The following is a 19,739-nucleotide window of genomic DNA, read 5'->3' as shown; positions in this document are numbered from 1 at the left end:
GAGAGAGATTCCAGCAACAAATCCACACATATCTGGGCAACCGATTTTCAACAAAGGTACCAGGGCAATTTAATAGTGAAAGGATAATCTTCTCAACAAATAGTGCTGCACATATTCCAATAATGAACCCTGACCCCTTATATCATGCACAAGAACTCACCAAAACATAAAAGCTCAAGCTATGCAACTTCTATAAGAAAACCTAAGAGCAAATCTTAGTGACCCTTTAGGTTCAGCAAAGAATTCTTAAATAGGACACAAGAAGCATAAATTATAAAAGAAGAAAAACAACAGATTGGACTTCATCAAAATTTTAAACATTGCTCTTCAAAAAAACTGTTACAGAAATAAAAGGCAAGAGATATTTACAAAGCAGGTATCTGACAAAAGACTTGTAGTTAGGATATATAAAGAACTCTTAAAACTCAATTATAAAACAAGTCAACTCAATTCTTTAAAATGAACCAAAGAGATAAAAACTAAGGAAATATGAATAAAGTATGGTCTTTAATAATAGCGAATCATAATAATGATTCATTCATTAACGGTAACAAATGTACCATACTAATGTACATATTAGTTGCAGAGGAAACAATGTGTAGAGATTATAGAAATTCTCTGTACTAATTTCCCATTTTTTATGTAAATCTAAAACTGTTCTAAAAATTAAAGTTCATTTAACAATTTTTTAAAAGAAGAAAAGACTTATACAGACACTTCACCAAAGAAGATACCAAGACTCTCCTGAACAACCAATGGATGAAAGAAGAAATCAGAGAGGAAAAAAAAATGATCGTGAAACAAATGAAAAAGGAGACACAACATACCAAAACTTATGGGATGTAATGAGAGCAGTGCTAAGAGGGAAGTTCATAGCAACAAATGCCTACATTAAGAAAGATCTCTGCATTTTTACTCCTCCCTGCATGTTTAATGTTTTCGACATCGTATTTTACATCTTTTTGTTTTGTGTATCCCTTAACTACTTACTGTGAATATAGATGATTTTACTACTTTTGTCTTTTAACCTTCCTAGTAGCTTTATAACTGGCTGATCTACTACCTTTATTATATGTTTGTGTTTACCAATGATTTTTCCTTTTGTAATTTCCATATTTCTAGTTGTGGTCTTCTCTTTTTCACTTACAGAAGTCCGTTTAACATTTCTTGGGAAGCTGGTTTAGTGGGGCTGAATTCTTTCAGCTTTTGCTTGTCTGTAAAACTCCTTCTCTCTCCTTCAAATGTGAATGACAGCCTTGCTGGATAGAGTATTCTTGGCTGCAGGGTTTTTCCTTTCATCACGTTAAATATATTGTGCCACTCTCTTCTGGCCAGCAAAGTTTCTGCTGAAAGTCTGTGGACAATCTTATGGGAGTTCCCTTATACATAACTAGTTGCTTTACCCTTGATGCTCTTAATATTCTCTTTAATTTTTGCCATTTTAATCATAATGTATCTTGGTGTTGATCTCTTTGGGTTGATCTTTTTGGGGACTCTCTGTTCTTTCTGGACCTGGATGTCCGTTTCCTTTCTCGTGTTAGGTATGTTTTTAGCTACAATTGCTTCACATAAGTTCTCTGCCCCTATCTGTCTCTCTTCTCCTTCTGGGACCCCTATAATGTGAATACTAGCATGCTTGATGTTTTCCAAGAGGTCTCCTAAACTGTTTTCATTTTTTTAAATTCTTTTTTCTTTTTTTTGTTCAACTTGGGTGATTTCCACTACTCTGTCTTCCAGTTTACTGATCCATTCCTCTGTATTACCCAATCTAATGTTGATTCCTTCTAGTGTATTTTTTATTTCAGTTACTGTATTTTTCAGCTTTGTTTGGTTCTTCTTTATATTTTCTAACTCCTTCTTAAAATTCTCACTGTGTTCACCCATTCTTCTTCCTAGTACATTGAGCATTTTTATGGTCATTACCACGAACACTTTATTGGGTAGATTGCTCATCTCCAGGGTTGTTAGAATGTGTTCAAACTTAAGACATCTTCAACTTTCAATATTCACCTGTGTATGTTGCTATATATAAACCTCATGGTAACCACAAACCAAAAAATCTATAATAGATACACAAAAAGAGATAAAGGAATACAAATATAACACTAAGATAGTCATCAAATCACAAGTGAAGGGAGGAAAAGAAGAAAGGATGAAATAAGAACTACAAGGACAACCCCCAATCAATTAACAAAATGGCAATAAGTATGTACCTATCAATAATTACTTTAAATGTAAATGTACTAAATGTTCCAATCAAAAGACCCAGTGGCTGAACAGATACAAAAACAAGATACACACACACACACACACACACACACACACACACACACACACACACATGCTGCCTATAAGAGATTCACTTCAGATCTAAATACACACACAGACTGAAAGTGAGGGGATGGAAAAACAAAGTCTGTAACGAGAGACAAAGAAGGACTACGTAATGAAAAAGGGACAAAGAAGGACATTACATAATGAACAAGAATACATAACACTTGTAAATATTTATGCACACAAACTGGAGCATTTAAATGCATATAGCACATAATTCCAAATATAAAGAAAGATATTGACAGTAACACAATAATAGCCAGGAGCTTTAACACTCCACTTACATCAATGAACAAATCACCCAGACAGAAAATCAATAAGGAAACACAGGCCTTAAACAACACATTAGATTAGATGAACCTAATAGATACATATAAAACATCCCATCCAAAAGCAGTAGAATACACATCCTTTTCAAGTGCACATGGAACATTCTCAGGATAGATCACATGCTAGGCCACAAAACAAGTTTTAATAAATTTTAAGACTGAAGTCATACCAAGCCTGTTCTCTGACCACAACACTATGAGACTTATAAATCAACTATTAAAAGAAACCAAAACACATGGAGGCTAAACAATATGCTACTGAACAACCAATGAGTCACTGAAGAAATCAAAAAGGAAATTAAAAAATACATGGAGACAGAAACAAAAACACAGTGATCCAGAATCTATGGGATGCAGCAAAGCAGTTCCCAGAGGGAAGTTTATAGTGATACAAGCTGACATCAGGAAACAAGAAAATCCTCAAAAACCCTAACCTTACACCCAAATGAATCAGAAAGAACAAACAAAACCTACAGTTAGTAGAAGGAAAGATCAGAGCAGAAATGAATGACATAGACACGAAAGAATGAAAAAGAGAGAAAACAAGAAACAAAGAAATTAAGAGCTTTGAGAAAATAAACAGAATCGATAAAGTTTTAGCCAGACACATTAAGAAGAAAAAGAGAGTGGGCCCAAATAGGTAAAATCAGAAATGAAGTTACAGTTGACACCACAGAAATACAAAGGATCATAGGAGATTACTCTGAATAATGACACACCAATAAAATGGACGACCTAGAAGAAGTGGACTAATTCCTAGAAATATACAGTCTCCCAAGACTGAATGAGGAAGAAATACAAAATATGAACAGACCCCAATTAACACTAATTAGATCAGTAATAAAAAAATACTCCCAACAAACAGAAGTCCAAGACCAGATGGCTTCACAAATGAATTATGCCAAACATTTAAAGAAGACTTAATTCTTATCCTTCTCAAACTATTCCAAAAAACTGAAGAGAAGGGGATGCTTCCAAAGTCATTCTTTGAGGCCATCATCACCCTAATACCAAAATCAGATAAAGATACCACAAAAATAAGAAAATTACAGACCAATAACACTGGTGAACATAGATGCAAAAATCCTCAACAATATTAGCAAACTGAATTGAACAATACATTAAAAGGATCATACACCATGATCAAATGGGATTTATCCCAGGGAGGCAAGAACAGTTCAATATCTGCAAATCAATGTCATACATCACATTAATAGGATGAAAGAAAAAAATCACATGATCATGTCAATAGACACAGACAAAGCATCTGACAAAATTCAACATCCATTCATGATAAAGACTCTTAACAAATCAGGTTTAGAAGAAATTTACCTCAATGAAAAACAGACCATATATGACAAGCCCACAGCTAAAATCATACTCAATGGTGAAATGTTGAAAGCTTTTCCTCTAAGGTCAGGAACAAGGCAAGTGCCCACTCTCACCACTCCTACTTAACATAGTACTAGAATTCTAGCCAGAGAAATCAAGCAAGAAAAATAAACAGTATCAGAACTGGAAAAGAAGAAGTAAAATTGCGTCTATTTGCAATTGATATGATTTTATATATAGAAAAGTCTTATAGACTCCACCAAAAAACTGTTAGATCTCATCAACAAATTCAGTAAAGTTGTAGGATACAAAATTAACATTAAAAAATTAGTAGTTTCTATACACTAACAACAGATTATCTGAAAAAGAAAGAAAACAATCCCATTTAGAATTACATCAAGAATAAAATACTTAGAAATAATTTAACCAAGGATGTGAAAGATCTATACACTGAAAACTTTAAGAAATTGATGAAAGAAATCAGATAAGGCACAAATAAGTTGAAAGGTATCCTGTGTTCACGGATTGGAAGAATTAATATTTTTTAAATGTCAGTACTACCAAAGCCACCTATAGATTCAATGCAATCCCCATCAAGATTCTGAAGAAATTTTAAACAGAATTAGGAAAAAAAATCCTGAATTTATATGGAATCACAAAAGACCCCAATAGCCAAAGTAATCCTGAGAAAGAGCAAAGCAAGAGGCATCACACTTGCCAATTTCAAGCTACATTATAAAGCTGTAGTAATCAAAATTTGTATGGTACTAGCATAAAATCAGAAACATAGACCACTGGAACAGAATCAAGAGCCCAGAAACAAACTCCAGCATGTACAGTCAACTAATATTTGACAAAGGAGCCAAGAATACTCAGTGGGGAAAGGACAGTCTCTTCAGTAAATGGTGCTGGGAAAATTTGATATTCACATGTAAAAAGAATGAAACTAGTCCTATATTACATCACTCACAAAAATGAACTGAAAATGGAATAGAAACTTATATGTAAGACTAGAAACCATAAAACTCCTAGAAGAAAACACAGGATAAAGCGCCTTGACATTGGTCTTGGTAATGACCTTTTTGGATGTGATACCTAAATCAGAAGTTACAAAATGAAAAATAAACATGTGGGACTATGTCAAAGTAAAAAGCTTCTGCACAGCAAAAAAAAAAAATGATCAACAAAATGAAAAGGCAACCTACAGAATGGGAAAAATACTGTAAACCATATATCTGAAGAGGTTAATATTCAAAACATATAAAGAATTCATACAATTCAACATACAAAAAAGCAAATTATCCAATTTAAAAAATGAGCAAAGGACATGAATATACAATTTTCCAAAGATTTACAAATGGCCAACAGGTGCATAAAAAGGTGCTCAACATCTCTAATCATTTAGGAAATGCAAAATAAAACCACAATGAGGGGGCTTCCCTGGTGGCACAGTGGTTAAGAATCCGCCTGCCAATTCAGGGGACACGGGTTTGAGCCCTGGTTCGGGAAGATCCCATGTGCTACGGAGCAACTAAGCCCATGCACCACAACTACTGAGCCTGCAAGCCACAACTACTGAGCTCATGTGCCACAACTACTGAAGCCTGTGCACCTAGAGCCTGTGCTCTGCAACAAGAGAAGCCACCTCAATGAGAAGCCCACGCACTGCAATGAAGAGTAGCCCCCACTCGCCGCAACTGGAGAGAGCCCACGCACAGCAACGGAGAACCAATGCAGGCAAAAATTTTAAAAAAATAAATAGGTTTAAAAAAAAAAAAAACCCAATGAGGTATCACCTCATGACTGTTTGAATGGCTATCATAAAAAACACAGAACAAGAGATAACACATGATGGTGATGATGTGGAGGAAAAGGAACACTTGTGCACTGTTGATAAGATTGTACATTATATTCCAATCACTATGGAAAACAGTTTAGAGGTTCCTCAGAAATTAAAAATATAACTACCATATATCCAGCAATTCCACCACTGAGAATATATCCAAAGGAAACAAAAATACTTTGTCAAATAAATATCTGCACCCCAAAGTTCACAGCAGCAGCATTTGCAATAGCCAAGACATAGAAACAACCTAAGTGTCCAGTGACAGATGAATGGATAAATAAGTTGTGGGATATATACACAATGGAATATTGTTTAGCTATAAAAAAGAAGGAAATCCTGCCATTAACATCATGGATGGGCTTTTGAAGGCATTATCTAAGTGAAATAAGTCAGAGAAAGTCAAATACTGTATGATCTCACTTATGTGTAGAATCTAAAACAACAAAAACAAAAAAATAAACTCACAGAAAAAGAGATAAGATTTGTGGTAACCAGAGGCAGAGGGTGGTGGGAGGGTGGGATTGGATGACGGTGGTCGAAATGTATAAACTTCCTGCTATAAGACAAAAAGTACTAGGTATATAATATACAACTTGATGACTAGAGTTAACACTGCTCTATGGTATATTTAAAAGTTAAGAGAGTAGATCCTAAGAGTTCTCATCATCAGAAAAAAACCATTTTTTTCTTTTTCTTTTTGTATACATATGAGATGATGGATATTAACTAAACATTATGGTAATCATTTCACAAAATATGTAAGTCAAATCATCATGTTACACACCTTAAACTTATAGAATGTTGTATGTCAATTATATCTCAATAAAACTGGAAAAAGGATATCAAGATGGCAAATAAGCACATGAATATGCTCAACATCACTAGTCATTAGGGAAATACAAATTAAAATCATAATATGAAATACCACTAGGCACTTATTAGAACAGCTAAAATATAAAAAACCGACCACAGTAAGTGTTGGTGAAGGTATGGAACAGCTGCAGCTTTTATACAGTGCTGTTGAGAATGTAAATTGGTAAAACCATTTTAGAAAACAGTTTGGCAGCTGAACGTACATGTAAAATACAACCCAGATAATCGACTCCTAGGTGTTTACTCAAGAGAAATGAAAACACATGTCCACACAAAGACTTACACGTGAATGTTCATGTGGGCTTTACTTGTAATAGCCAAAAAGTGGAAACAACCCTAATGTCCATCAACAGGTGGTATAATCTGATAGATTTACACCATGTGTAAAATTATTAAAAGTGAACTACTGTCACATGCAGTAACGTGGATGAATCTCAAAATATTTTACTGAGTGAAAGAAGTTACACTTTTAAAAAGAATATGAAATTCTAGAAAATATAAATGAGTTATCTGAAGATAGGGGTTGGGAGAAAGGCATGATTATAAAGGGTCACAAGGAAACTTTTGGGAGTGATAGATATATTTATTATCTCTATTGTGATTTATCATAGGTACACACATAGTCACAAATCATCAAATTTTACACACTTTAAATATGGGCAGGTTTATTATATGTCAATTATACCACAATAAATGTGATAAAATAGAAATAAAAATACATACACTTAAAGATAGGCAAATAAAAAATTGTGAGACAGCTAAAGTATCATTTTGAGGAAAATTTTAGTTTTAAATGCTGTATTGGAAAAGAAGGTTGAAATATCAATGATCTAAGTCTTCAATTTAAGAAACTGAAAAGATTGCAAATTAAAAAGCAAAGCAGGGCTTCCCGGGTGGTGCAGTGGTTGGGAATCTGCCTTCCAGTGCAGGGGACACAGGTTTGAGCTCTGGTCTGGAAGATCCCACATGCCGTGGAGCAACTAAGCCCATGAGCCACAACTACTGAGCCTGTGTTCTAGAGCCCACAAGCCACAACTACTGAGCCCACGCACTGCATCTACTGAAGCCCATGCACCCTTGAGCCCGTGCTCCGCAATGAGAAGCCACTGCAATGAGAAGCACGCACACCGCAATGAAGAGTAGCCCCCGCTCGCTGCAACTAGAGAAAGCTCATGTGCAGCAACGAAGACCCAACACAACCAAAAATAATATATAACAATAAATAAATTTATTTAAAAATATGAATATCAATAAATATATTTAAAAAAGCAAAGTAGACAAAATTGTATAAGGAGAATTCAGTGAAAATAGAAAACAGACAATAGAAAAAATTTTTAAAAAGTTGAAAAGATTAACTGATAACTGGTTAGCAAGACTGATCATGAAAAAAAAACCTGACAACATGGATCAATCTCAACATTATTGTGTAGTGAAGGAAGCCAGTCCCAAAGGAGTACATTCTATGCAGCTCCATTTACATGAAAGTCAAGAACACGAATATCAGAACATCCTCCACTTAGGAGGATGGAGTACTTGAAAAGAGAATATAAGGGAACTTTCTGGGGGTGATGAAAATATTCTATCTATTGACTGAAGTGGTGGTTACACAGATGTATGAGCCCAAACTCACTAAATTACAGATGTACTGGGTTGGCCAAAAAGTTCATTCGTTTTTTTCCATAGGATGGCTCTAATAACACTTACTTGTCTTTAACTTCATTCAAAACAATTTTGTTAGATTGTGACAGCTGTCATATCAGCGTGCATTTAAAAAAAGACATCAAAATTGGTGAATTTTTTTTTTTTTTTCCAGTATGCGGGCCTCTCACTGTTGTGGCCTCTCCCGTTGCAGAGCACAGGCTCCGGATGCACAGGCCCAGCAGCCATGGCTCACGGGCCCAGCCGCTCCACGGCATGTGGGATCTTCCCGGACCGGGGCACGAATCCGTGTCCCCTGCATCGGCAGGCGGACTCTCAACCACTGTGCCACCAGGGAAGCCCAAAATTGGTGAATTTTTATGTCGCCATTTTAATATTGAAGATGGAAGAAAAGCAACATTTCAGCCTATTACGCTTTATTATTTCAAGAAAGGTAAAAACGCAACTGAAACACAGAAAACGATTTGTGCAGTGTATGGAGACGGTGCTGTGACTGATCCAACATGTCAAAAGTGGTTTGTGAAGTTTGGTGCTGGAGATTTCTCACTGGACAATGCCCCACGGTTGGGTAGACCAGTTGAAGTTGATAGCGATCAAACTGAGATATTAATTGAGAACAATGAACATTATACCACACAGAAGATAGCCAACATACTCAAAATATCCAAATCAAGTGTTGAAAATCATTTGCACCAGCTTGGTTATGTTAATTGCTTTGATGTTTGGGTTCCACATAAATTAAGCGAAAAGAAACCTTCTTGACCATATTTCCACATGTGATTCTCTACTTAAATGTAATGAAAATGTTCCATTTTTAAAATAAATTGTGACAGGCGATGAAAAGTGGATAATGTACAATAATGCGGAAGGGAAGAGATCTTGGGGCAAGCGAAATGAACCACCACCAACCACACCAAAGGCTGGTCTTCACCCAAAGAAGGTGATGTTGTGTATATGGTGGGACTGGAAGGGAGTCCTCTATTATGAACTCCTTCCAGAAATCCAAACAATTGATTCCAACAAATACTACTCCCAATCAGACCAACTGAAAGCGGCACTCAATGAGAACGTCCAGAATTAGTCAACAGAAAATGCAGAATCTCCCATCAGGATAATGCGAGACCGCGTGTTTCTCTGATGACCAGGCAAAAACTATTACAGCTTGGCTGCGAAGTTCTGATTTATCCACTGTATTCATCAGACATTGCACCTTCGGATTTCCATTTATTTCATTCTTTACAAAATTCTCTTAATGGAAAAAATGTCAATTCCCTGGAAGACTGTAAAAGGTACAGTTCTTTGCTCAAAAAGATAAAAAAGTATTAGGAAGATGGAATTATGAAGTTGCTTGAAAAATGGCATAAGGTAGTGGAACAAAAGGGTGACTATTTTGTTTAATAAAGTTCTTGGTTTGTTTGTTTGGTTTTTTTGCGGTATGCAGGCCTCTCACTGTTGTGGTCTCTCCCATTGCGGAGCACAGGCTCCGGACGTGCAGGCTCAGCGGCCATGGCTCACGGGCCCAGCCGCTCCGCAGCATGTGGGATCTTCCCGGACCAGGGCACAAACCCGTGTCCCCTGCATCGGCAGGCAGACTCTCAACCACTGTGCCACTAGGGAAGCCCCTGCATCATTCTATATAAGAGACTTGAGCACCCGTGGACACTGAGAGACGACTGTACTTCCAGATGCATGTCTGATCATGGCATCATCTCCTGTCATCTTTTTCAAAATAACAGTGCAGTGGCTTTACACTGCCCTTTGGATAAAATCCATAATACTTAACATGGCCTGAACGCCTAGATGGTTTGGCCTCTCCCTGTGTTTGAAGCCTCCCTTTGCAACATCCCCTTCACATCCATCCCTGCCTTTCATTACCCTGTCTTCTTTCTTGCTGCAGAGCCATTTTTTTACATGCTATTCCTTCTGCCCACAGTCTCTCCCCTGATATATAACTCCTGTATGTTTTTCAGATCTTAGCTTAGGATTACATTTTTTAAAATTCACTCACTGATCTGGTTACTTGCTCAAAGCACCATGTACCCTCCTTCATGGCATTCATCACAGTTGCACCTTAATTTTGCTTGATGTTTTGTCTAAATAACATCTAACTTCTCCACTGTAAGGTGCATGACTACAAGGACCATACTTATTTTTTATCACCTTTATATCTCCAGCCTCTAGTAAAGATCTGACAGGTACATAGCAGGTCCTCATAAATATTTATAAATGAATTAATGAAGAATTAGAAATTATCTGTTCCTAAATGAAGTAACATGTAGTTGGTGACATATTTTAAATGAACTTCAAGCAACCATCTAATCAAATGCGCAGTTAAACCATCACAGGGTTGTCTTTCATCATTCCTCCCTTCAGTGTGTTTCAGAGGCAATTATTATGTTCCAGGCACTCAGGCATAGGAGTGAAAGAGACAGGGTTCCTGCACTAATGCAGCATCTGGTTTAAGTTGACTGACTTTTCAAAAGTTACTCTAAACCAGTTTACTTGTTTCCTAAGCTCTGTGCAGAATGAGTTTATCATTACTTTTTTTAATTTTTTTTATTTTTTATCATTATTTTTAAAATAAATCTTTAACTTTCTGATGACTATGAGACAATATTGTTCTATTTTATGGAAATCTTACTATTTCTTACACATATAAACCTGAATAATTTTACTTGCCTACCTAACTATAATAATATGTCTAATCAGAAAGAGAAGCAAGGTACAAAGAATTAAAATGGAAAAAAATATAACTACTCCCAAAAGAAAAACTTATATACAGATTAGACTCCAAGGAAAATCTTACTGCGTATCTTGAAAACACCCCTCAAAGTTAGAAACAAGGCAAAATAATTTAAAAATCAAAAACTTAAGACACATACACATATTTTTTCAGAAATCTGAAACAATATACATGTAACAAGTACATTTAAGAACTCTGATCTCAAAATGTCTATTTGATAATAAATACTTAAACATATACAACAAAATGTCATCCCACTATGTTTAAATCGATCACCAAAATGCAGACCTAGGGTCAGAAATTTGTCTTGAACACATCTAAGTTGTTTTTATAGTGTTGACGGTTTTGAACTGAGATGTTCACATACCAAGTCCTGATTACTTGAATTTGCAAAATGGCTGGCTAGAATAGGAGAGTATCTGTTGTCATGGAAATAAGTTTTTCTTTCTACTTCTCTAATGTATGTGCTAAAATAGAGCTCAAATCTGAAACCAGAATTAGCAGATACTGACATTTACATGATTATTACATTTTATTTTCTTCAAAATCCCTTTAGAATACACCAAAATTAGAAATAATACTCCAATAACATAATTACTGGCAAGTCTGTAAAGCTGACTTCCTAACTTGTTCATTAAATACATTCTATTAATAATTCCCAGTCATCATACTATGGATGGCTCTTGAATGTTAACACAGTCTGATCATACAGCATAAACTAACACACAGACAATATCTTAAAACTCTGGGCTTCCCTGATGGCACGGTGGTTGAGAGTCCGCCTGCCGATGCAGGGGACACAGGTTCGTGCCCCAGCCCGGGAGGATCCCACATGCCGCGGACAGGCTGGGCCCGTGAGCCATGGCCGCTGAGCCTGCACGTCCGGAGCCTGTGCTCCGCAACGGGAGAGGCCACAACAGTGAGAGGCCCGCGTACCACAAAAAAAAAGAAAAAAAAAAGAAAAAAAAAAAAAAACTTTGTAGTCACTGTAATATATTTGCCTGTGTTAAAAATATTGTACTTACCAAGATTGATTTAGTTCTATGTCCTGTTAAGTGTTACTAATTTAATCCAAAATGTATCATCTGTGCATGTAAGGAGGGTGACACCTAAATCCATCATCCAAGGCACTGTTAAATAACTAAGTATTGTCCTAATGGAGTGTCACTTTCAGGTTGACACAAAACCAAAAACTAATAGCCAGTATTTATAGAGTGTACAAAAGGCTTTCACACCCATTGATATTTGAGTCTTCATTTATTCAACAGATATTTCAGGAACTGAGTGTTAATTCTACACCAATCACTGGCTAGATGCTAGAGACACAATGGTGATCCTTATAATAACTCGATAACAGTGGTTAACAAAATGTCATCTCAGAATCACTAGCATCAGCATCAGCTGGTAACTTGTTAAACCTGCATATTTGGACTTTCCAAGATGGTGGAGGAGGAGGAGGACGTGGAGTTCATCTCTCCCCACAAACGCATCAAGAATACATTTAGAAATAGAAAAATTCTCACAGAGCACCTGCTGAACACTAGCAGAGGACCTCAGACACCTAAAAGGACAAGAAAGATCCCTATATAACTGGGTAGGACAAAAGAAAGAAGGAAAAAGGAAGAGGAGAGGAAGCAGGATGGGACGGTCTGTGCCACAGCCCTGTGCACCTCAGCCTGAGACAGGTTTCTGCTGGTGGCTGGAATGTGGGGTTTGGAGAGCAAACCTGGGGAGGGGACTGCTGTTGGGTGTGAGAAGACAGCCAGAGGGGACGGGAGTAAGGAGCTCCACAACCAGGAATGCTCGTGGAGGAAGCCTGGACCTCCACAGAGGCAAAGAACCATTGTTGAGTGATGCGCAAAGGGCAGGGCGGCCATTACAGCCTCTCCCGTCACGCACCAGCCCCTGCATCCATGGGCACTAAGGAGGGCTCCCGCTGGAGCTGGCTCTCATGGCTCTGCTATTGCCTCCTCCACCCCTTCCCTCAGCCTGGGGGCCCCACTCACCTAATCGCTGCCTCATGGGCTCACATGTTCCAATCCCTACCCCAGCACCCTCCCACCTGGGGAGCCTGCTCACCCCGATCACCACCACGGTTCCTTCCTGCCTGATGGGCTCTTGTGCTCCGACAACCTCTGGAGCAGACTCTGGTGGGAGGAACACACAGAGGTGTGAAACCACAGCTGAACCCCAGGGGCCATGTGACTAAGGAAGAAGAGCTGAAATCTCTCCTCATGGCTGCGTGAACTGCAGAGTTACACCTCCGCTGATGGCTTCCTAAATTCAGTGCCTGCAAAACATCTGAAAGGACAAGTGCTCCAGCAGGTGGGTCGAGTCTGGCTTTAGCAGCTGTGGGCTTTGTGGGCACATACATGCAGAGGTTGGGCCAGGCCAGAGTCTGAGCTGCTTCCATAGCTCCACAGCAGGTCCAGGTGCACGACTACTGTAGTCCTGGGACCTGACTTCAGTCGAGCTGTGCCAGTGGCCTGGTGAAAACAACGTCTGAGAGTCACCAGAGCCAGCTGCCGGCATACCCAGTTAAGGTGGGACCAAGATCAGTGCCAGCAACAGTGTACTTTGTGAGCCCGCACAATGGGCGAAAGGGGACAGAACAGAGCACATTCACAGTGAACAGCTCCAGAGGAGGCATACTCAGTGGCTTATCTCCCAGTGGGAGTGCTCCATTCCCACCTACCTCACACCACAGTACAGAAACACAGCTAAGAAACAGATCTGGGGCCTCTACTCTAACAACCAGGGAGCAGACTCCACCCCTGACAGGACACTGACAACCACAGAGCAAAGGGAGGCCCCACTCAATATCCAGGGCAGGCTCTGGTCACCACAACACCAGTCAAACCTCCTATCAAGGGGATAATGGCACAAGCCTCTAGACAAACCTCACCCACTAGGTGAGACAGACACCAGAAGCAAGAGGAACTACAATCCTGCAGCCTGCAGAAAGGAGACCACACATACAGTAAGTTAGACAAATTGAAAAGACAAAGAAATATGTTGCAGATGAAGGAGGAAGATAGAAACCTACAAGAACAATTAAATAAAGAGGAGACAGGCAATCTACCTAAAGAAAAATTCAGAGTAATGATAGTAAACATGATCCAAGATCTTGGAAAAAGAATGGAGGCACAGATAGGGAAGATACAAGAAATGTTTAACAAAGACCTAGAAGAACTAAAGAACAAAAAACCAGAGATGAACAGTACAATAATTGAAATGAAAATAGACTAGAAGGAATCAATAGCAGAATAACTGAGGCAGAAGAACAAATAAGTGACCTGGAAGACAGAATGGTAGAAATCTCTGCTGCAGAACAGAATAAAGAAAAAGAATGAAAAGAAATGAGGACAGTCTCAGAGACCTCTGGGACAACATTAAATGCACCAACATTCTAATTATAGGAGTCCCAGAGGAAGAAGAAAAAGAGAAAGGGCCTGAGAAAATATCTGAAGAGATTATAGTGGAAAACTTCCCTAACATGGGAAAGGAAATAGTCACCCAAGTCCAGGAAACGCAGAGAGTCCCATAAATAAATAAATCCAAGGAGGATAAATCCAAGGAGGAACACGCTGAGACACAAATTAATCAAGCTAACAAAAATTAAATACAAAGAAAAAATATTAAAAGAAACAAGGGAAAAGGAACAAATAACATACAAGGTAATCCCCATAAGGTTATCAGCTGATTTTTCAGCAGAAACTCTGCAGGCCAGAAGGGAGTGGCAGGATATACTTAAAGTGATGAAAGAGAAAAACCTACAACCAAGAATACACTATTAGGTGGGGCTGAAATGAGAACCCAGCAAGGTTCTCATTCAGATTCAACAGAGAAATCAAAAGCTTTACAGACAAGCAAAAGCTAAGAGAATTCAGTACCACCAAACCAGCTTTACAACAAATGAACTTCTAAACTCCTAAAGGAACTTCTCTAGGCGGGGGGTGGATGGGGGAAGAGGTCACAACTAGAAACAAGAAAATCAAAAATGCGAAAGCTCACTGGTAAAGCCAAACATACAGTAAAGGCAGGAAATCATCCATACACAAATATGATATCAAATCCAGCAACCGTGAGAAAAGTACAAATGCAGAAAATGGGAATAGCATTTGAAATTAAGAGAACAGCAACTTAAAACAACCTTGTATATATAAAGACTGCTTTATCAAAGCCTCATAGGACATGCAAACCTGAAAATTACAATAGATAAACACACAAAAAAGAAAAAGCAACCCAACACAACACTAAAGATGGTCATCAAACCACAAAAGAAAACAACAAAGGAGTAAGGGAAGAAAAAAGACCCACAAAAACGAACCCATGACAATTAAGAAAATGGCAATAGGAACATACATATTGATAATTACCTAAAGTGTAAATAGATTAAATGCTCCAACCAAAACACACAGACTGCGTGAATGGATACAAAAACAAGACCCGTATCTATGCTGTCTACAAGAGACCCACCTCAGACCTAGGGATACTTACAGACTGAAAGTGAGGGGATGGAAAAAGATACTCCATGCGAATGGAGATCAAAACAAAGCTGCAACAGCAATACTTATATGTGACAAAATAGACCTTATAACTGTTACAAGACAAGGAAGGATGTTACATAATGATCAAGGGATCAATCCAAGACGAATTTACAATTGCATATTTAAGTACACAATTGTAAATATATATGCAACCAACATAGCAGCACCTCAATATATAAGGCAAATGCTTACAGCCATAAAAGGAGAAATTGATAGTAACACAACCATAGAGGGGGACTTTAACACCTCTCTTACACAATGGACAGATCACTGAGACAGAAAATTAATAAGTAAACAGAAGTATTAAATGACACATTAGACCAGATAGACTTAATTGATATTTATAGGACATCCCATCCAAAAGCAGCAGAATACACTTTCTTCTCAAATGCACATGGTACATTCTCCAGGACAGATCACATCTTGGGTCACAAATCAAGCCTTGGTAAATTTAAGAAAACTGAAATCATATCAAGCATCTTTTCCAACCACAAAGCTATGAGATTAGAAATAAATTACAGGCAAAAAACCCTGTAAAAAACACAAACACATGGAAGCTAAACAATATGTTACTAAATAACCAATGGATCACTAAAAAAATCAAAAAGGAAATTAAAAAAATACCTAGAGACAAATGACGACAAAAAGATGAGAATCCAAAACCTAAGGGATGCAGCAAAAGCATTTCTAAGAGGGAAGTTTATAGCAATACACTCCTACCTCAAGAAACAAGAAAAATCTCAAACAACCAAACCTTATGCCTAAAGCAACGAGAGAAAGAAGAATAAACAAAACCTAAAGTTAACAGAAGGAAAGAAAACATAAACATCAGAGCAGAAATAAATGAAATAGAGATGAAGAAAACAAATAGCAAAGATCAATGAAACTAAAAGTCGGTTCCTTTAGAAGATAAAACTGATAAACCTTTAGCCAGACCCATCAAGGAAAAAAAGGGAGAGGGCTCAAATCAATAAAATTAGATATGAAAACGGAGAAGTTACAATGGACACCACAGAAATACAAAGGATCGTAAGAGACTACTACAAGCAACTATATGCCAATAAAATGGACAACCTGGAAGAAATGGACAAATTCTTAGAAATGTACAACCTTCCAAGACTGAACCAGGAAGAAATAGAAAATATGAACAGACCAATCACAAGTACTGAAATTGAAACTGTGATTAAAAATCTTCCAACAAACAAAAGCCCAGGACCAGACGGCTTCACAGGCAAATTCTATCAAACGTTTAGAGAAGAGTTAACACCTAGCCTTCTGAAACTCTTCCAAAAAATTGCAGAGAAAGGAAACACTCTCAAGGTCATTCTATGAGGCAAGGGCACCGTCACCCTGACACCAAAACCAGACAAAGGTATCACAAAAAAAGAAAATTACAGGCAAATATCACTGATGAAAATAAATGCAAAAATCCTCAAACAAATACTAGCAAACTGAATCCAACAACACATTAAAAGGATCATACACCATGATCAAGTGGGATTTATCCCAGGGATGCAAGGATTTTGCAATAACAGAAATCAAACAATCTGATACATCACATCAACAAACTGAATAGGGACTTCCCTGGCAGTCCAGTGAAGACTAGTTAAGCAGGGTTAAGACTCCTTGTTCCCAACGCAGGGGGCTGGGTTCGATCCCTGGTCAGGGAATTAGATCCTGCATGCTGCAACTAAGTATCCTGCATGTCGCAACAGATGCCGCATACGGCAACAAAGATCCTGCATGCTGCAACTAAGACCCTGCGCAGCCAAATAAATAGATTAATATTAAAGAAAAAACAAATTGAAGAATAAAACCACATGATCATCTCAATAGATGCAGAAAAAGCTTTTGTCAAAATTCAACACCCAATTATGATAAAGAATCTCCAGAAAGCGGCCAGAGGGAACACACCTCAACATCATAAAGGCCATACATGACAAACCCACAGCAAACATCATTCTCAATGGTAAAAAACTGAAAGCAGTTCCTCTAGGATCAGGAACAAGACAAGGATGTTCACTCTCACTACTATAATTCAACATAGTTTTGGAAGTCCTAGCCACGCAATCAAAGAAGAAAAAGGAATAGAAGGAATCCAAATTGGAAAAGAAAAAGTAAAACTGTCACTGTTTGCAGATGACATGATACTACACATAGAAAATGCTAAAGATGCTACCAGAAAACTACTAGAGCTCATCAATGCATCGGTAAAATTGCAGGATAGAAAATTAATACACAGGAATCTCTTGCATTCCTATACAATAACAATGAAAGATCAGAAACAGAAATCAAGGAAACAATCCCACTTACCATGGCATCAAAAAGAATAAAATACCTAGGAATAAACCTACCCAAGGAGACAAAAGACCTTTCCTTGAAAACTATGAGATGCTGATGAAAGAAATAAAAGATGACACAAACAGATGGAGAGATATACCATGTTGTTGGATTGGAAGAATCAACATTGTGAAAATGACTATACTACTCAAAGCAATCTACAGATTTCATACAATCCCTACCAAGTTACCAATGGCATTTTTCAAAGAACTAGAACAAAATATTTTACAATTTTTATGGAAACACAAAAGACCACAAATAGCCAAAGCAATCTTGAGAAAGAAAAAAGGAGCTGGAGGAATCAGGCTCCCTGACTTGAGACTATACTACCAAGCCACAATAATCAAAACAGTATGGTACCGGCACAAAAACAGAAATACAGATCAACGGACCACGATAGAAAGTCCAGAGACAGACCCACACAGCTATGGTCACCCAATCTATGACAAAGAAGGCAAGAATATACAATGGAGTAAAGACAGTCTCTTCAGTAAGTGGTGCTGGTAAAACTGGACAGCTACATGTAAAAGAATGAAATTAGAACACTCCCTACCACCATACACTAAAATAAACTCAAAATGGATTAAAGACATAAATGTAAGGCAGATACTATAAAAACTCCTAGAGGAAAACATAGGCAGAACACTCTCTGACATAAATCGTAGCAAGATCTTTTTCAATCCACCTCCAAGAGTAATGAAAATGAAAATAAAAATAAATAAACGGTACCTAGTTAAACTTAAAAGCTTTTGCACAGCAAAGGAAACCATAAACAAAAGACAACCCTCAGAATGGGAGAAAATATTTGCCAATGAGGCAATTGACAAGGGGTTAATCTCCAAAATATACAAACAGCTCATGTAGCTCAATATCAAAAAACCAAACAACCCAATCAAAAAATGGGTGGAAGGGCTTCCCTGGTGGCGCAGTGGTTGGGAGTCCGCCTGCCGATGCAGGGGACACGGGTTCGTGCCCCGGTCTGGGAAGATCTCACATGCCGCAGAGTGGCTGGGCCCGTGAGCCATGGCCGCTGAGCCTGCGCATCTGGAGCCTGTGCTCCGCAACGGGAGAGGCCACAACAGTGAGAGGCCCGTGTACCACAAAAAGAAAAGAAAAAAAGGGTGGAAGATCCAAATAGACATTTCTCCAAAGAAGACATACAGATGGCCCAGAGGCACATGAAAAGATGCTCAACGTCACTAATTATTAGAGAAATGCAAGTCAAAACTACAGTGAGGTATCACCTCACACCAGTCAGAATGGCCATCATCAAAAAGTCTACAAACAATAAATGAGGAGAGGGTGTGGAGAAAAGGGAACCCTCCTGCACTGTTGGTGGGAATGTAAATTGATACAGACACTATGAAGAACAGTATGGAGGTTCCTTAAAAAACTAAAAATTCAGGTACTATATGATCCAGCAATCCCATTCCTGGGCACATATCTGGAGAAAACCATAATTTGAAAAGATACATGCACCCCAATGTTCACTGCAGCACTATTTACAATAACCAGGACATGGATGCAACCTAAATGTCCATGAACAGTGGAATGGATAAAGAAGACGTGGTGTGTATATATATATGTGTAAACACACACACACACACGCACACACACGCGATGGAATATTACTCAGCCATAAAAAAGAACAATATAGTGCCATTTGCAGCAACATGGATGGACCTAGAGATCGTCATAGTGAGTGAAGTAAGTCAAACAGAGAAAGACAAATA

The 19,739-nt window shown here is 38.0% G+C and overlaps 1 protein-coding gene across 3 annotated transcripts in view; it reads right to left on the bottom strand.

Moving 5' to 3' along the window:
- The window catches only part of TEX9 (testis expressed 9), a 217,420-nt gene that overhangs the window by 6,085 nt on the left and 191,596 nt on the right, over positions 1-19,739 (bottom strand). The window lies entirely within an intron of this gene.

This window comes from Aethalodelphis obliquidens, unplaced genomic scaffold (genome assembly GCF_003676395.1).
Source record: "Aethalodelphis obliquidens isolate GAN/ISIS:26980383/991018 unplaced genomic scaffold, ASM367639v1 scaffold26, whole genome shotgun sequence".
Classification (NCBI taxonomy): Eukaryota; Metazoa; Chordata; class Mammalia; order Artiodactyla; family Delphinidae; genus Aethalodelphis; species Aethalodelphis obliquidens.
This window is presented reverse-complemented; position numbering and strand designations above follow the sequence as displayed.